At 45.4% G+C, this 16729-nt stretch overlaps 1 protein-coding gene across 1 annotated transcript in view; it reads right to left on the reverse strand.

Moving 5' to 3' along the window:
* The window catches only part of TMEM132C (transmembrane protein 132C), a 287567-nt gene that overhangs the window by 18568 nt on the left and 252270 nt on the right, over positions 1 to 16729 (reverse strand). The gene's annotated exons all lie outside the window — the stretch shown is intronic.

Below are 16729 nucleotides of genomic sequence, written 5' to 3' on the forward strand. Positions count from 1 at the left end.
GCCACACAAACATTCAGTCCATACCTGCTCCTTTCATTATTGTAATCATCTAGCTCTGATGCTTTAAATATCATCACTGTGTTAATGACTCCCCAAATCCCATCTCTAGATAACAAACTGCTTATTCAACATCTCTACTTGGCTCTCTAATTAACATCTCCAACTTCATATGTTCAGAAATATAGCTCCAGGTATAGGTTTTGTGTCTTAGGAGACCGAGGGTTGCAAACTGAAATCAAGTTCAGATACAGAAAAATGACTTGCACTTCTTGTGCACCTGAGTGTGTATACCTGCTCTGGTGACATAAAATGTCAAATGTCCTTGCACTGTGCTGATGCCTTGTTTTACATTTGCCATGTGCTTTCCCCATCATTCTTGCCCTTGGTCCTTTCTAGAGCTCTGGACAGCAATCAGGATCTCATTTTATTTTTATTTTTTAAATATTTATTTTAGGTTGTGTTGGGTCTTAGTTGTGGCATGTGGGATCTTTCGTTGTGACCCATGGCTTCTCTCTAGTTGTGGTGTGTGGGCTCAGTAGTTGCCGCATTTGGGCTTACTTGTTCCACAGCCTGTGGGATCTTAGTTCCCCAACTGGGGATTGAACCCTCATCCCCTTCTTGGGAGGTGGATTCTCAACCACTGGACCACCAGGGATGTCCTAGGATCCCATTTTAGAGATGAGAAAACTGAGGAGCACTGAGGTTGTAGCTTGCCCAAGGTGGAGAAGAGGGTTTATAACAGCTAGTGCAGGACCTGATCAGACTGCTTCTACTATGTTTTCTGAACAGGTAATATCCTGAGATTGTGGCCTTAGAAATCACCTTCCTGCCATGTGAATATTAGAATCTTTTTCATTCATCTGGGCAAGGGGACCAAGGAAATGGGCCCTGAGACAGGCCACTGGCCCATGGACCAGCTCAGATCCTTTCCATCAGCTTCCCTGGCCCTCCCTCACTCTCTTGGCCCATCCCAAATAAGCCGACTCAGACAGGCTGGAATACTGGACAGGGAAAGCTGTATTAGTTTCAGGTGGACAGCAAAGTGATTCAGTTATATATATATATACACATATATATGTATGTGTGTGTGTATATATATATACATATATATATATATATATATCTTCTTTTTCAAATTATTTGGGGGGTGCTATTGGAAGGGACAGTGGGTAGCAGCTGGTCTTGGAGGTGTTGAAAGCCAGCCCCAGAGGTGCCCACATCCCACAGCAGGCTGCCTCCCCTTCTGCGCCTGCTTTTCTCCCATGCTTTCTCCATCCTACCACCTATCATAGTTAGTGCCCAGATTTATTTATTTATTTTGTTATTATTCTCTTAATTTTAATTATTGCACAATGTCCTCATGGGAAGTATGCAAAGTGTCAACCCCATCCCACCAAGAGCTAGGCTGAGCGATCCTTGACAGGGCAGGCTGTGGGGTGACTGGGAGCTATGCCCTGGGAGACTGTTTGGCAGACTATTTCTTCATGCAAATTACTGGCAACCAATGTGAGGTTCTCTCAGTGGGGAATTAAATGGCCAGAAACTGCCGCAACATCTCCAGAGAAGAGTGTTTCCAAGGCAGCCATGCACGTGCCCTTGCTGAAGAAGAGGCATGCAGGTACCCGGGCCCCTATTCTTCCCCTTAGGGGACCCTCAGGGTTGCCCCTACCACTTTGCCCCTGACACTCACCCACCCATTGCACACACAGGGAACATACACATCTAAGGAGATGGACTCTCATGGGTGATAACCGTTTTATAGCAGCAAAATTGTTCTCTGAGTGCCTGCAGTAAACTGGGAACCATTTTAAGGGGTCACATGGATCATTTCATTGAATCCTCACCATGAACACAGGACAGAGCTACATTTTAAGAATCACATCCATATTTCAAATGAAGAAACAAAAACACAGGGAAGTGATGTAACTTGCCCAAGAACACACAGATGGTAGTTAGTGAGTCAGAATTTAAACACAGTCAACCCCAGAGCTCCGCTCTAAACCATGGTGCCTCCTGGTTTATGGGCTGTTTGAGTTGTTGATTTTGATTCTTATTCCTTTTCTTCTACTATGAGCAGACAGGCTTTATTTTGCATTGATGGCAGACCTGGCCATGTGGGTAGCTCTGGCCAAGAGAATGAGGAAAAAGTCAACAGCTAACCTATCCAAGCTCAGACTGAAGAGTTGTCATGTGTTTCTGACAGCCCTTGCGAACTTTGCCACCAGAGGAACTTAAACTAGCTGAGACCTCTCAGCCCAGCCCTGGGATGAAGCATCTGGACTCCATCACTGCCTGATGTGCAGAGAGGGATCCAGCCCAGCTGAGCCCAGAGACCACCAGACGATCTGCAAATGCACAACCAAGAGAAAATGATCATTCCTTTCAACAACCGAATGTTGGGGTCACTTGTTACGCAGCAGAGCTGACTGAGTTATTCTTCTAAGTGCTGCGGTGAAGAGAACACTGCCTGTACCATTCAGGAGGCCTCATATTCCTTCCCCTCCACACTCCATTCTCCCTTTATCCCATACCCCTTCTCTCCTTCTTAGGCATTAGAGAGGCCACAGCAGGAAGAGCCCATGGTTTTGGAAATTCTCCACATCAGAGCTTCTCATCCAGGGGCAGTGACTTCTGCCTGGCCCTAGCTTTGGTCTGGGAGAACTCCTTTCCTTTCTCTGTGTCCTATTCTCTCACAGAACTTCTGGCTTATCTAGCATCTTCCCCACTATCTGCCCTTCCCCTGCAGCTGCCAGAGAGAAAGTTTTATGTTTGCAGGAGGTCTCCTGCCATTTCAGCAGTTCCTTCACTACAAAAGCGCCTGACACTTACTTTTCTGACGTCCCTGGAAAAGAAGAACAGGAAAAGGTGGGGGAAGGCAGGGCTAAGCAGTATTTCTGGGACGATGTCTCTGCTTCCCTCCTCTTTGCTTCTTGCTCCTCGCTTAAGGATGGCCAAACAGAAATCTGTTCTGTGATAAATCACACTTTCTCCGGCTGACAGTGCAAAATGCTGCCAGGACTTGGGAGATACTGAGTGGTTCTCAGCTCAGGACTCCTGTCCACCCTGGATCTGGTGGTGCTGGGTGGAACCTGGCCCATGTAGGCCAACTGGACAGCAGGACCCTCCCCAGGGTGGTCAAGCCCAGAGGAAGCTGGATTTCCTCGTTAGAGGCTCCAAATGTATGACCAGGCTTGCACTGGAGTCAGGGCTGACCCCTCACTATTCTTCATCTGAAAGTGAAAGTGGATCAGTTGCGTCCGACTCTTTGTGACCCATGGACTATACAGTCCATGGAATTCTCCAGGCCAGAATACTGGAGGCTCAGCTGGTAAAGAATCTGCCTGCAGTGCGGGAGACCTGGGTTTGATCCCAGGGTTGGGAAGATCCCCTGTAGAAGGGAAAGGCTACCCAGCCCAATATTGTGGCCTGGAGAATTCCATGGACTGTATAGTGCATAGGGTCACAAAAAGTCAGACACAACCGAGCGACTTTCACATTCTTCAGCTAGCACACGAGGATTCCTTCTTTTTACAGTTACTTCCTGTATTGCTATTATGCACCAGGCATTTTCCCAGGCACTGGAGATGTAGATGTGAGTGATAAGGAGACTTTAAGGATGTTTTGATATGGGGAGTGTTGGGTAGATGATAACAAGTCAATAAGAAGACACCTGTGGGCAATAAATACCATGAGAAAAATAAAAGAAGGGAACAAGAGAGGGAGGATTCCAACTATCAAGAAGGTGGCAGCCTTGTGAGATGTGGGGGAGAAATTTCCAGGCAGATATTCTTATCTTCCTTACCTAGCATTTCTTAAGTACCTGCTGTATGTCAGATTCTGTGCTAAGAGGACATTAAGGACTGACTCCTTTTGTCCTCACACAAACCATTTTACATAGGAGGAAACCAAGGCACAGAGAGGTTGGTTAATGTGTCCGAGGTCACACAACCAATCGTATTGGACTTGGATCTGAAAGCAGTTCTTGAGTTCCAGAAACTTTCCCTTAAAAAAACAACTTTGTCAATTTAGTTGGTGGAACGTTATCTCAGTGCTTCTATTTTAGAATTAACAAGAAAGTCCTTGAGGTTTGTGATCAAGTCTTCTTTCTTCCTGTGACCTTCTCCAATTCCCAGACACTAGTAGACAATAATTTTACTAAACTGTCTTTCTTTTCTTCTTTTTTAAAAAGTTTGTCTCATATAATTATGCTCAATAACTTGTGTAAGTTCAGGGACCCATCTTCATCATCTCACCATCTTCATTATACTGCTAAAAGGAAAATCAGAGGCAACGTAATTTTTTGGAAGAAAAACAAATCCTTTGATTTTTTTAAACATCTCTATTGAGATATCTTTGACATATCAAAATGTATCCAATTAAGATGTACAACTTGATGCTTTGATATATGTATCCACTGTGAAAAGATCACCATAATCTACACTAAACAATGTATCCATCTCTTGACACAGTTATTATCGTGGGTGTGTACAGTGAATTGAGAAGATTTAATTTAGAATCTATCCCTTTGGCAAATTTCAAGTGTCCAGTACAATAAGCCCTGGTCCTTCACTGCTCTCTTATAATGTGCAAAGACCCTAAGGTAGTAATATTTTGACCTTTTGCAGAAACGGAAGGAAGGTTGGTAAATTAAAAGCTAGAGGAGCGGGCTAGGGTGTGCTGGGCAGGGAGAGAACGGCATCCCAAATTTGCCAGGAGAATTAAACTGAAAACCCCATAAATACAGGGAATTAGCCCAGTGTCTGGCACATACAGGCAGACACATCACACAGGTGCCTGGCAGATTTGTTGGGTAAGTGGATTGTATTAGTTCCGGAAGTGTGTAGATAAGGGGCTTTCATTTTTCTCATGCTTTGAACTGTGGGGAGAAGCTTCCAGGATGCTGAACTTATATAGCACTGTCTTTCCTGTGTGTGCACATCTCTCTCCAGTACCTTGTGCCCTGGGCCACCGGTTGTGCCGTCAGCCCGGCTCTTTGCCTAACGATGTCACTTGAGATCCTAAAGTCCTGGTACCCAAGATTCGAGGTCCAGGGCTGTCCTGCTGAGGGGACTGAGTGCCTCATGGCTTCTCTTTGAACCTCTAGACTGAGAAGAGCTTCCCCACTGCTGCTGCTGCTGGTAAGTCACTTCAGTCATGTCTGATTCTATGCGACCCCATAGACGGCAGCTAGAGAAGATTTATTTCAAAAGCTGCAGCCACCACCTGAACACTGGAGCAGAGTGAGGAAGAAAGGGCTTAGTTATAGAGGAAACCAGGCAGCAGGGATGAGTGGTCCAGCCATGCAGGCTGAAACGGGAGTTTGGGGAGGGATGGTGCTAAAGCCCCAGGACCATGTCTGCTGGTCGTGACCACACCTGTCTTCCCTCAGAAGCTCAGGGGCTCTGGTGAAGCTGGAAGGGTGAGTCTGAGTTTCTAGCAAGTCCTTTACATTGTTACAAGTCACGCATTTTCTCCTCCTCTTCATTTTCTTTTTCTGATCTGGAATCATTCCATGACAGCCTTCTACATGGTGTCAATTTCCTTGTCAACTATCCTCATGCCTTCAATAGCCAAGCACAGGACCCCTATCCTCCTGGGAGAGCTCAGGGCAGAGTCTTACAGGGAGAGTTTAGACTCTTCCACTTCGTGTCCTTTGCCTCCATCAGAGCTGATCACTGCTTTAGCTAATGTCAATGTGTTCATGGCTTGGTTGACATTAGGGCTCTTCCCTAACCCAGGCCAAGTTGAGAAAGGCCCTGGGACAGGAGGACAGGGAAAGGGTGGGTAGCTGAGAACAAGGGATGGGAAGGGAGGAGCCTCTACTCCAGGCACCCAGTTCTCTTCTCTGTGGCCCCTGCCCTAGTTGCGTTTGGGAACCCTCCCCTCCCCCACATCAGTCCAGAGGTTCGGGTGAAGTTCCACCTCCAGCCTCCAAATTAGGGTCATGTGACCACGACCTAAGCCAATCAGAGCTTCACATTTCTCAGGCCACAAACGACTGGCTCAGGGGTGAATGCATGACTTAAGTTGGCACAGTCAGAGGGAATCTCAGGAATTTTTCAGGCAAGGCCGAAATATCTAAAATGTAAAATTTTTCATGCCAGACTGCTACATGTAAAGAGATGGTTTGCAGCCACATTGGGACAGTACAGCTCATCCAAGATTTCAGTCAGTACAGGTACAGAATACTGAACCAAAAGACAGAGAGGCAGGAGTAAAATACTGACTGATGACCTCATTTGAGCTCCTGGATTCAGCCTTTCCTGAAGCCAGATTGCTTTGCTGTACAAATATAGAAGCCCTCAAAGTTCCTTTCTTGGGGTTTAATTCAGTTTGGGTCACTCTACCTGTTAGCCAATAACATGTTCTCAGATACAAGAGGCAAGATCTGCTGGACCAGCCCAGACCCATCTGTGTGTATCTCTGTCCTTAAGCATCTCAGCAAGAAAGACAAGATAAACAGGTAAAAAGGCACCATTGTCATTAAGCTGACACCGCATGGTGACTACTAATCCTCTGACAGCTCAGAAACTGACAATCAGAGAAAGAAAAATGAGAGTAAATCAGAAGTAATTTAATAGAATTCCAGATCAGGTTCAGTGGACAGTTATTTTTACTGCCCAGAACACAATCATCTTATTTTCTGTATCGGTTTTCAGGAATTTTTCAGGGGAATCTCCCTAAGTCTTCATGCTCAGCTCATGTACTTCAAGGGTCTTGAAACCAGCTATACAGTGGGGCATACCCCAACACATCACACTGCCCTGGCCACAGGGGTTGGTCCAGGGATGGTCATATGATTCTTGTCGAGCCCAATAACAGGAAGTCCCAGGATTTTTGATGGAGGGAAAGTAGCATCTCATTTCTGCCGGACTTGGATCTGAGAAGCGGTGGATGTATGGCCTCTGAAACCACTTCTAGAAAGTCCAAGGCAAGGACTTCCTTGGAGGTGCAGCAGTTAAGAATCTGCCTTGCAATGGAGGGGACATGGGTTTGATCCCTGATTGGGGAACTAAGATCCCACATGCCACATGCCAACTAAGCCTGAACTACAACTAGACAGTACATGTGTGGCAATGAAAGATCTCGCATGACATAACAAAGATCCTGCGTGCTGCAACTAACACCTGACGTGGCCAAAAAAAGAAAAAAAGAGGAGAGAAGGGAGTGTTTGGCTTGATAGTGAAAGAAAGAGAGTCAAATGCAGAGCTCAGAGGTGCAGAGAAATTGATTTCTGAATCCATCTGTGTCTGAAGGCTGCAGTGCCCTAGGCTTTCCATTTATAAGACAATTTCTCTCTTAACTTATTAAGTCAATTGGAGAGTTTTCATCATTCAACAAGCACATCATCCTTGATAAAGATATGATGGGCCATTGGGAAGTTGACATACGATGCTGTCTGAGACAGAATCTTTGTAATCAGATGGATTTCAATAGGGAGGTCAATGAGGGGTAAAAATTTTAGTATCTGGCAGGAGCAAAAGCAGACACAGGAGAGAAGTGTTTTCCAAATCTAAATCTCCGCCAAGGCAAACGAATTCTCTACCCTGTGCTTCCTGGAGCTGGCCAGAAACTTTTCTTCAAGGCAAGGGCCGTACATTCCCAGATTCAGGATTTCTGGGGCTTGACAACCTCTCTTCCCAATTAAGTAAATCTAGATGGAGCCTCCCTTGGCTCAAGTGAAGTCTGACTCATGAATAAATGGTCTTATCTTTTGCAAAAGTCTTTTATTAGAACATAGTGTTCTTGGAAGCTTAAGACAGAGCATCAGACCAACCTGTTCTTTCTTGGCCAGCCCCAGTCATTCACTTCTGCCTAGCCACCTCTCCTAGGGACGACCATTTGGCTTAGCTCCTACTGGCTGGGGGCTCTGGGTCTGTGCTTCTTGAATAACATCTGGGATGATAGAAACGTCCAACACCTGGGCCGTCCAATGCCCTACCAATGTGCTATTCAACATGGTAACCACGAGTCACCTGTGCGGCCAGTCACACCCTCTCTGAGTGTGACAACCACAAATGTCTCCAAACATTGCCAAATGTTCCCTGGCAAAGGATGCGATCCTCCTAGGGAGAGAACTCCTGCTCTAACTCTATCTGGGTAGTAAGAAGAGCTAACTGAATGTATTGTCCTACACACTTTATTTCTATGTGTTCTCTGTGTGTGTTCAGTCACTTCAGTTGTGTCCGACTCTTTGTGACCATATGTTAAAACTCAGGATTCCAGGTGGTGCTAGTGGTAGACATAAGAGACACAAGTTCAATCCGTTCGTCGGGAAGATCCCCTGGAGAAGGAAATGGCAAACTACTCCAGTATTCTTGCCTGGAGAATCCCACAGACAGAGGTGGGTTAGTCCATGGGGTTTCCAAGAGTCAGACACCACTGAGCGACTTAGCACACATGTGAAAACTTGCAGCAATCTCAGGAGGTTGCTATAAGTATGTGCCCATTTTACAAATGAATAAACTGAGGCCTGAAGAACTTGCAGAACGCTAGCTCTCAGATGTGCTATTTCAACTGCACTTTGCATCCCAGCTAGAGGGGAATTCTTTAAACATTCTTTTAAATTTATTTACTTTTGGTTTAGCTGTGTCTTCATTGCTGTGTGAGGGCTTTCTCGAGGTGCAGTGAGTGGGGGCAACTCTCTAGTTGTGGTGGTCAGGCTTCTCATTGTGGTGGCTTCTCTTCTTGCCGAGCACAGGCTCTAGAGTAGCGGTGGCACTCGGGCTACTATGCTCTGGGGCATGTAGGATCTTCCCGGATCAGGGGTCGAACCTGTGTCCCCTGCACTGGCAGGTGGATTCTTAACCACTGGACCACCAGGGAAGCCCCAGCTGGAGGGCATTCTGATGCTAGAAGAAATTTTCATGAAAGGAGCTTCCTTGCTTTACACTGGAGACCCCTGGCCCAGAAGGAGGCATGGCTGGGCAATGTCTCTCAGCCTATGCTGACACCCGGGACTCCTTTGTTTTTCCTGATTTTCTTTCATTCTTAGAACCAAATGGCTCTTGAGGATAAAGACCTTTCTATGTTTCTTCCGGAGCCTGTATGATACAAGATGCATGAATAAGGAACTCTCTTCCCTTCTTTGGAAAAGGCATGCCCCTTTTCCTACTGGGCAAGGGGCTGCCACTCACAGTGGTTATTAATCTCATGACTCTTTAAAAACTTCAGGCTGTTATTAAGGAACTTAGCTCTCTCAAGGACTCAGAACTCGTGGGATCAATAGTAAATTCGGCAGGGATAAAGCTTTGTGCTGAAGGGAGCCAGTGTACCAGGAAAAATAGGACTACTGCTTATGCGCGATTGCTTTCCAAGTATTGGAACTAAGGTGGACTCCTTTGGTCAGCGGGGGAAAGGAGGTGCTGCTGGTTGCCCATGTGCATTATTTTTAGTTCTGCACTGGGATCCATTAGGGAGTTCCCAGGTGGTGCTAATGGCAAAGAACCTGCCTGCCAATGCAGGAGACGCAAGAGACGTGGGTTTGATCCCTGGGTCTGGAAGATCCCCTGGAGGCGGGCATGGCAACTCACTCCAGTATTCTTGCCTGGAGAATCCCATGGACAGAGGGGCCTGGCAGGTTACAGTCCATGGGGTCTCAGAGAGTCAGACACGACTGAAGCAACTTAGCACACACATATGGGATCCGTTAGCTGGAACCATGCCCTAGAGGTTAAACAGGCTGCACTGAAAATTCATTAAATGTGCTTTTAAAAGGATGCTTTAAATCTCAGCATTCCTATCCTGTCATGGGGGGTGCCTACCCCCTGTGGCCTTAGGAGCTTCAGAGAAAAGACATGCAGGGCTGCAGACTAGTATAGAGGTCACCCAGGAAGCAGAAGGTGGTGTTTCCTAGAGTCAGCCTGGTTAAGATGAGTGGATTCGTAGAGCACTGTGAAAATCAAGGACACACTGTCAATAGCAGGCACCAATGGGACTTCCCTGATGGTCCAATGGTTATGAATCTGCCTGCCAATGCGGGGGACATGCGTTTGATCCCTGGTCTGGGAAGATCCCACAAGTCATGTTCCCCAACTACTGAGCCTGTGCTTTAGAGCCCATGTGCCGCAATCCCTGAGCCCACGGGCCCTAGAGCCCATGAGCTGCAGCAAGAGAAGCCACCATGATAAGAAGCCTGAGCACCACAGGTGGAGAGCAGCCCCCGCTCACCGCAACGTGAGAGAGTCCTCACACAGCAACGAAGTGAAGCCAAAAACGGATAATCAAATATTTTTTAAAAAATTTATTTAAGAGAAACAAAGCAGGCACTGACAGTCATTCTTTTCTCTGCTAACTGGCCTGAATATCCCCTCCTTGGAGGCCACCCTATCTGGAGTCATCCTTTAGCCCAAGGCCACGCCCTTCCTTTTTGGTCCTCATCTCTACATGTAATATACACTTATCTGCTACTGTCCACTCCCTCCATCACTAGAATGCCAGGCTCCATGAGAACGGGGTGGGGAGGGCATGTTCTATTTCTTGCTGAGTACCCAGTACCAGAACGGTCCTTAGTAAAAGGGCAATGCATCTTTGTTGAATGAATCACTAGGTGGTTGTAGAAAATACTGTATGTTATGTTGTTGAATCTGAGATACCATTACTTCATGAGTCACGAGTAAGAAAAGCTGTGCAAATTAACCTATGCAGTGCCATCCATGCAAGGCTCATCTTTATTCCAAGGATGTTCAAGTGTGGACAAATATTTATAGCAGGAGTCCAGAACCTCTGGGATCTAATGCCTAAAGCTCTGAGGGGTGTGTGTGTGTGCACGTGTGTGTTAGTCGTTCAGTCATGTTTGACTCTCTGTGACCCCATTGGGTGCTGCCCACCAGGCTCCTTGGTCCATGTGATTCTCCAGGCAAGAATACTGGAGTGGCTTGCCATTTCCTTCTCCAGGGGATCTTCCTGACCCAGGGATCAAACCTGGGTCTCCTGGAGCTGATGTAATAATATTATAAATAAAGTGCACAATAAATGTAATGTGCATGAATCACCCTGAAACCGTTTCTGCCACCTCCCTGGTCCATGGAAAAATTGTCTTTCAGGAAACCAGGCCCTAGTGCCAGAAAGTTTGGGGGCCGCTGTTTATAGCAAGGACTCTATGATGATGATAACTTAGGTGTTGGAAGCGCTTGTCCCTCTTATGTGTTTTCTCTCCTCGTGCTGCTCCTGGGCTTCTGTTGGGCACATGGTTGTCCTTCTCTGGGCTGTTGCCTTTTCATTTCTTGCACATAAATCAACACAGATGCTGATGTTTGCAGGTCTTGCCACTCACACGTTATTACTCCAATTGACCTAAACCCCAAACACACGGCAGACCAGACCCCCTGTCACTCGCTGCTCCTTTACGTCCCTCACTGGTGAAGCTTCATTTCCCAAATGCCCACCAGACAGGGATATTCAAGAAGCACTGCAAGATGAGAGAGAGGAAGAAGCAGAAATGCGCATGTGATATGACCCCACCTCTGCAAAACAGGTGACACAGTTGTTAAAGAACCCGCCTGCCAATGTAGGAGACTCAGGAGACGTGGGTTTGATCCCTGGGTCTGGAAGATCCCCTGGAGGAAGAAATGGCAACTCACTCCAGTATTCTTGCTTGGAAATCCCATGGAGAGAGGAGCCTGGTGGGCTACATACAGCCCATGGGGTCGGAAAGAATTGGACACGACTGAGCAAACATACACAAATGCTGCAAAACAAGCCAGGACAGAAAAACCCCTTCTACATGTGCATTTACACACACACACACGCCTTGACATGTATATGTTTATGATTGTATGAGCATGAAGAAAGGTATAGAACGAGATCAGGTAGGTAATTAACATGGATTACCTGAGGGCTGGAAAGGTATGCTATACCTTGTGTGTGTCTGTGTCTGTGTGTGTGTATCTGTAGATCTCCCAATTTAATTAAATTTTTTTTTCCTTTTTGGTTTACAATATTGTGTGAGTTTCAGGTGCATAGCAAAGTGATTGTTATACATTTATATATATATATGCATATGAAATCTTTTCTTTATCAGATTCTTTTCCATTATAGGTTACTACAAGATACTGAATACAGCAGGTCCTTATTTATCTATTTTATATATAGACGTGGGTCTCTGCTAATCCTGAACTCCTCATTTATCCCTCTCCTCTTTCCCCTTTGGTAACTGTAAGTTTGTCTTCTATGTCTGTGAGTATATTTCTGTTTTGTAAATAAGTTCATTTGATTTGCCTAATTAAAAAGTCCATAGTAAAAAATTGTTTGTATGATATGATCCCGTTCTTGTAAAATAAGATCGCTCTCTAGATGGTTACCCATAGAGTGTCAAAAGAGATTACGTACAAAATGATCGCCAAACGTTCAGCAAGAGACCACATACTGTATGATTCCATTTATGTGAAATGCCCCCCAAAAGGCAAACCTACAGAGACAGAAAGTGGATTAGTGGTTGCCCAGGGCTAGGGGTGGGAATGGGGATTAACAGCAAATGGGGTGACAAAAATATTCCAAAACTGGGTCATGGCAATGGTTACCCAACTCAGTCAATCTCCTAAAATCTCACTGAATCATACACTGGAAGTAAGCTGCAATCCATGCTAATTTTTAAATAACACTGTTCCTGCCACAAAAATATACCTGTAGGCAGCCAGTCTGTAACCCCTGGCTTACCTAATAGGGTCCTCAAGGGAATTACCCAACTCAGAGTTAAGCCCTTTACTTGAAAAATGAAACTCCTGAATCCTCACAATAACCCTTTGAATTAGATACAACTGTCTCTCAGGGAGATTGCAAATCAGTGATGGTAGAGGTTTACTCACCAAGTCATGCCCGACTCTTGTGACCCCATGGACTGTAGCCCACCAGGGTTCTCTGTCCATGGGATTTCCTAGGCAAGGATACTGGAGAGGATTGCCATTCCCTTCTCCAGGGGATCTTCCCTACCCAGGGATCAAACCCGCATCTCCTGCACTGCAGGCGGATTCTTTACTGCTAAGCCACCAGGGAAGCTGCGAGTCAGTAATAAAGACCAATGATCAGCAAGGACCTAGTACGTGACCATGACTGGGGGGAGGGGGTGTCTAGATCCAAAACCAAGTAGCTCTCCCCTGCCCCTCCTCCCAAAGTTACTTTTCGGCCACTGGAAAGAGCATTGCTTGTCCAGCCACAAGCAAAGGAGGTATCCCTCAGGGCAGTGATTCTCAGTGGGGGTGATTTTGCCTACTAGGGGACATATAATAATGTCTGGAGACATGTTCGTTTGTCACAACTCAGAGTGTTATGGACATCTATTGGAAGGAGTCAAAGGGGCTTCTAAACATCCTGCAATGCATGGGACAGTCCCCATAACAAAGAATTAGCTGGCACAAAATAGTAAGAGTGGTAGGGTTGCAAATCCTGTCTCTGAACTTGGGACTTTGCTGTTCAACACAGCAGCCATGAGCCACACGTGGCTCTGGGCCACTTAAAATGGGGCCCAGATGGAGGTGTGCTCTGTGTCAAACATATACTGGATTTGAAAGTTGTTGCTGTTCAGTTGCTAAATTGTGTCTGACTCTTTGTGACCCCGTGAACTATAGCATGCCAGGCTCCCCTGTGTTTCACTATGTCCCGGAGTTTGCTCGAACTCATGTCCCTTGGGGATTCCCTAATAGCTCAGTTGGTAAAGAGTCAGCCTGCAATGCAGGAGACCCTGGTTCAATTACTGGGTCGGGAAGATCCGCTGGAGAAGGGATGGGCTACCTACTCCAGTACCGTTGGGCTTCCCTTGCGGCTCCGCTGGTAAAGACTCTGCCTGCAATGCAGGAGACCTGGGTTTGATCACTGGGTTGGGAAAATCCCCTGGAGAAGGGAAAGGCTACACTTTCCAGTATTGTGGGCTGGAGAATTCCATGGACTGTAAAGTCCATGCGGCTGCAGAGTCGGAGACGACTTAGCGACTTGCACTTTCACTTTTCACATGTCCATTGAGTCGGTGATCAGATTTAGCGCCCCAAAATGTGAACGTCCTATTAATAATTTTCACATGGGCTACCTGTTGAAATGACAATATTTTAAATATAATGGGTTAGACACATGCATTAAAAATAAAATCCACCTGTTTCTTTTTACTTTTTTATTGAATGTGACAACTAGCCAATCTAAATTACTTATGTGGCTCATGCTATATTTCTATTGGTCAGTGTTGTTAAGAACTTCAAACCACTTCCTCTTCTCCTCCCACAGGCTTTCGAGGTCTTCTGTAAAGGACTTTGGGATCAGGGTTACCATCAGGTCATAAACCTCTGTTGGGTGAATTAGAAAAAAGCATCTCTTCTTTGAGACAGTACCTCCAACAGTCAAAAAATGGTGGTCTGGCAACCCACTCCAGTGTTCTTGCCTGGAGAATCCCAGGGACGGGAGAGCCTGTTGGCCTGCCTTCTTTGGGGTCGCACAGAGTCGGACATGACTGAAGCGACTTAGCCGCAGTAGCAGCATATTGCTGGGATGCTTTACTGCCACCTACTGGAAGGTTTGTGTAACAATTTAGACAACCGTGAACGTGGCATCCAGTGCAGTGAACAATCTCAACAAAGCTGGGCTGCACGTGTCCATTCTGGGGGTGGGGTTTGCAGCGAAGGAATTTTCCACTCCAATCCTCCCCTTCCATGGCCTGTAAGGTTCTCTTCCATGCAGACATGTTGTTTTTAACTCCAGAGAGAAGACTGATTGCTACTTGTCAGATTTGATTTGGGGGTGGGGGCGGGGGCGCGGTCAGTTCGGGTGAAGAGGGAAACATTATCTGGATGCTTTCTCTTGGATATGTATGTTTTTTTTTTTTTCTGGATATGTTTCTATTGATTTCAAAAAATACACAGAAAAACCAAATGCTTAATTTCTGGCTTCAAAAAACCCTCACTGTCTTATTCTTTGAGCAAGCATCGCAGGCGCGTGATCAAGGTAAATGTTGGTAGGAAAGATCAGAAAGTAGGGTCCTTGCCTCAAGACAGTCTCAATTTATCCCCCCCCACTTACCTCCTCGTAACCATAAGCTTGATTTCTACATCTGTGACTCTATTTATGTTTTGTAGATAAGTTCCTTTGTATCTTTCTTTAGATTCCACATATAAGTGATGTCATATGATATTTGTCTTTTCCTGTATGACTTACTTCACTTGGTATGACTATCTCTAGGTCCATCGAATGGCGTTATTTCACTCTTTTCATATGGCTGAGTAATATCCTATTCTATACGTACCACATCTTCTTTATCCATTCATTGATTGATGGACTTTTAGGACTGTGCTTCCATGTCCTGGCTATTGTAAATAGTGCTGCAATGAACGCTGGGGTGCTATATATACAACAGATAACTAACAAAGACCTGCTGTCTAGCACAGGGAACTCTACTCAATACTCTGTAATGACCTATATGGGGAAAGAATATGAAAAAAATAGATATACGTATGCTGCTGCTGCTGCTAAGTCGCTTCAGTCACATCCAACTCTGTGCGACCCCATAGACGGCAGCCCACCAGGCTCCTCCATCCCTGGGATTCTCCAGGCAAGAACACTGGAGTGGGTTGCCATTTCCTTCTCCAATGCATGAAAGTGAAAAGTGAAAGTAAGTCGCTCAGTCATGTCTGACTCTTCACAACCCCATGGACTGCAGCCTAACCAGGCTCCTCTGCCCATGGGATTTTCCAGGCAAGCGTACTGGAGTGGGTTGCCATTGCCTTCTCCAAAGATATATGTATAGGTATAACCAAATCACTTTGCTGTATACCTGAAACTAAGACAACATTGTAAATCAACTGTACTCCAATAAAATTAAAAAAAAAGATAGTGTCTAAGGCAGGGATTCTCGAGGAAAACTTTCTCTTGGCAGGACAAAATGGTAACTTTTATTTTTATTTAAAAAATTAAAAAAGATTTTTTTTAATGGTAACTATCTTAGACCAGCAGACAACATAGTCTCCATGGAAACTTACTCAAAAGCAGCCACAGACAATATAGAGACAGATTTGAAAGAATGAAATTTTGCCATCTGTGTCAACATGGATGGACTTGGAGGACCTTATGCTAAGTGCAATACAGCAGACAGAGAAAGACAAATACTGTATGATATCACTTATATGTGAAATCTAAAAAAAACAACAAATTAGTAAGTAAAACAACAAATAGGCAGACTTGCAGACAGAGAACAAGCCAGTGGTTACCAGTGGGGGCAGGGGTGACAGGGGTAGCAGACAAAAGGATTATTATGGGATTATATGAAATCATGTGAACTGCAAAATATTATAGGATTTAAAGTATATTCTCTTCAAAAAATTATTTAAAAAAATAGATTTGAGTGGTCATGTTTCAGTAAAACTTATTTACAAAGCAGGTGGTAGGCTGAATTTGACCCAGTGTTCATAATTTGCCTCATGGAACAGTGGTTTCAACACCTGCCCCATGGTTTGGACGCATGCGGCTGGTGTGTTTTATATTTTATTTTTTGCCCATTGTAGTTTTTTTTTATTTGTTGCCAACATTGAAAAACAGATGACTTTTATGAAATTTGAGGCGTCTCTTGAAGGCATACCAATCCTGAACTCACATTTATACGTGGCCATAATTCTTTGTGACTCCATGGACTGTAGCCTGCCAGGCTCCTCCATCCATGGGATTTTCCAGGCAAGAGTACTGGAGTGGGTTGTCATTTCCTTCTCCAGGGGATCTTAATCTAGGAATTGAACCCAGGTCTGAGCCACCAGGGAAG

Source organism: Capricornis sumatraensis, chromosome 17 (genome assembly GCF_032405125.1).
Source record: "Capricornis sumatraensis isolate serow.1 chromosome 17, serow.2, whole genome shotgun sequence".
Lineage (NCBI taxonomy): Eukaryota > Metazoa > Chordata > Mammalia > Artiodactyla > Bovidae > Capricornis > Capricornis sumatraensis.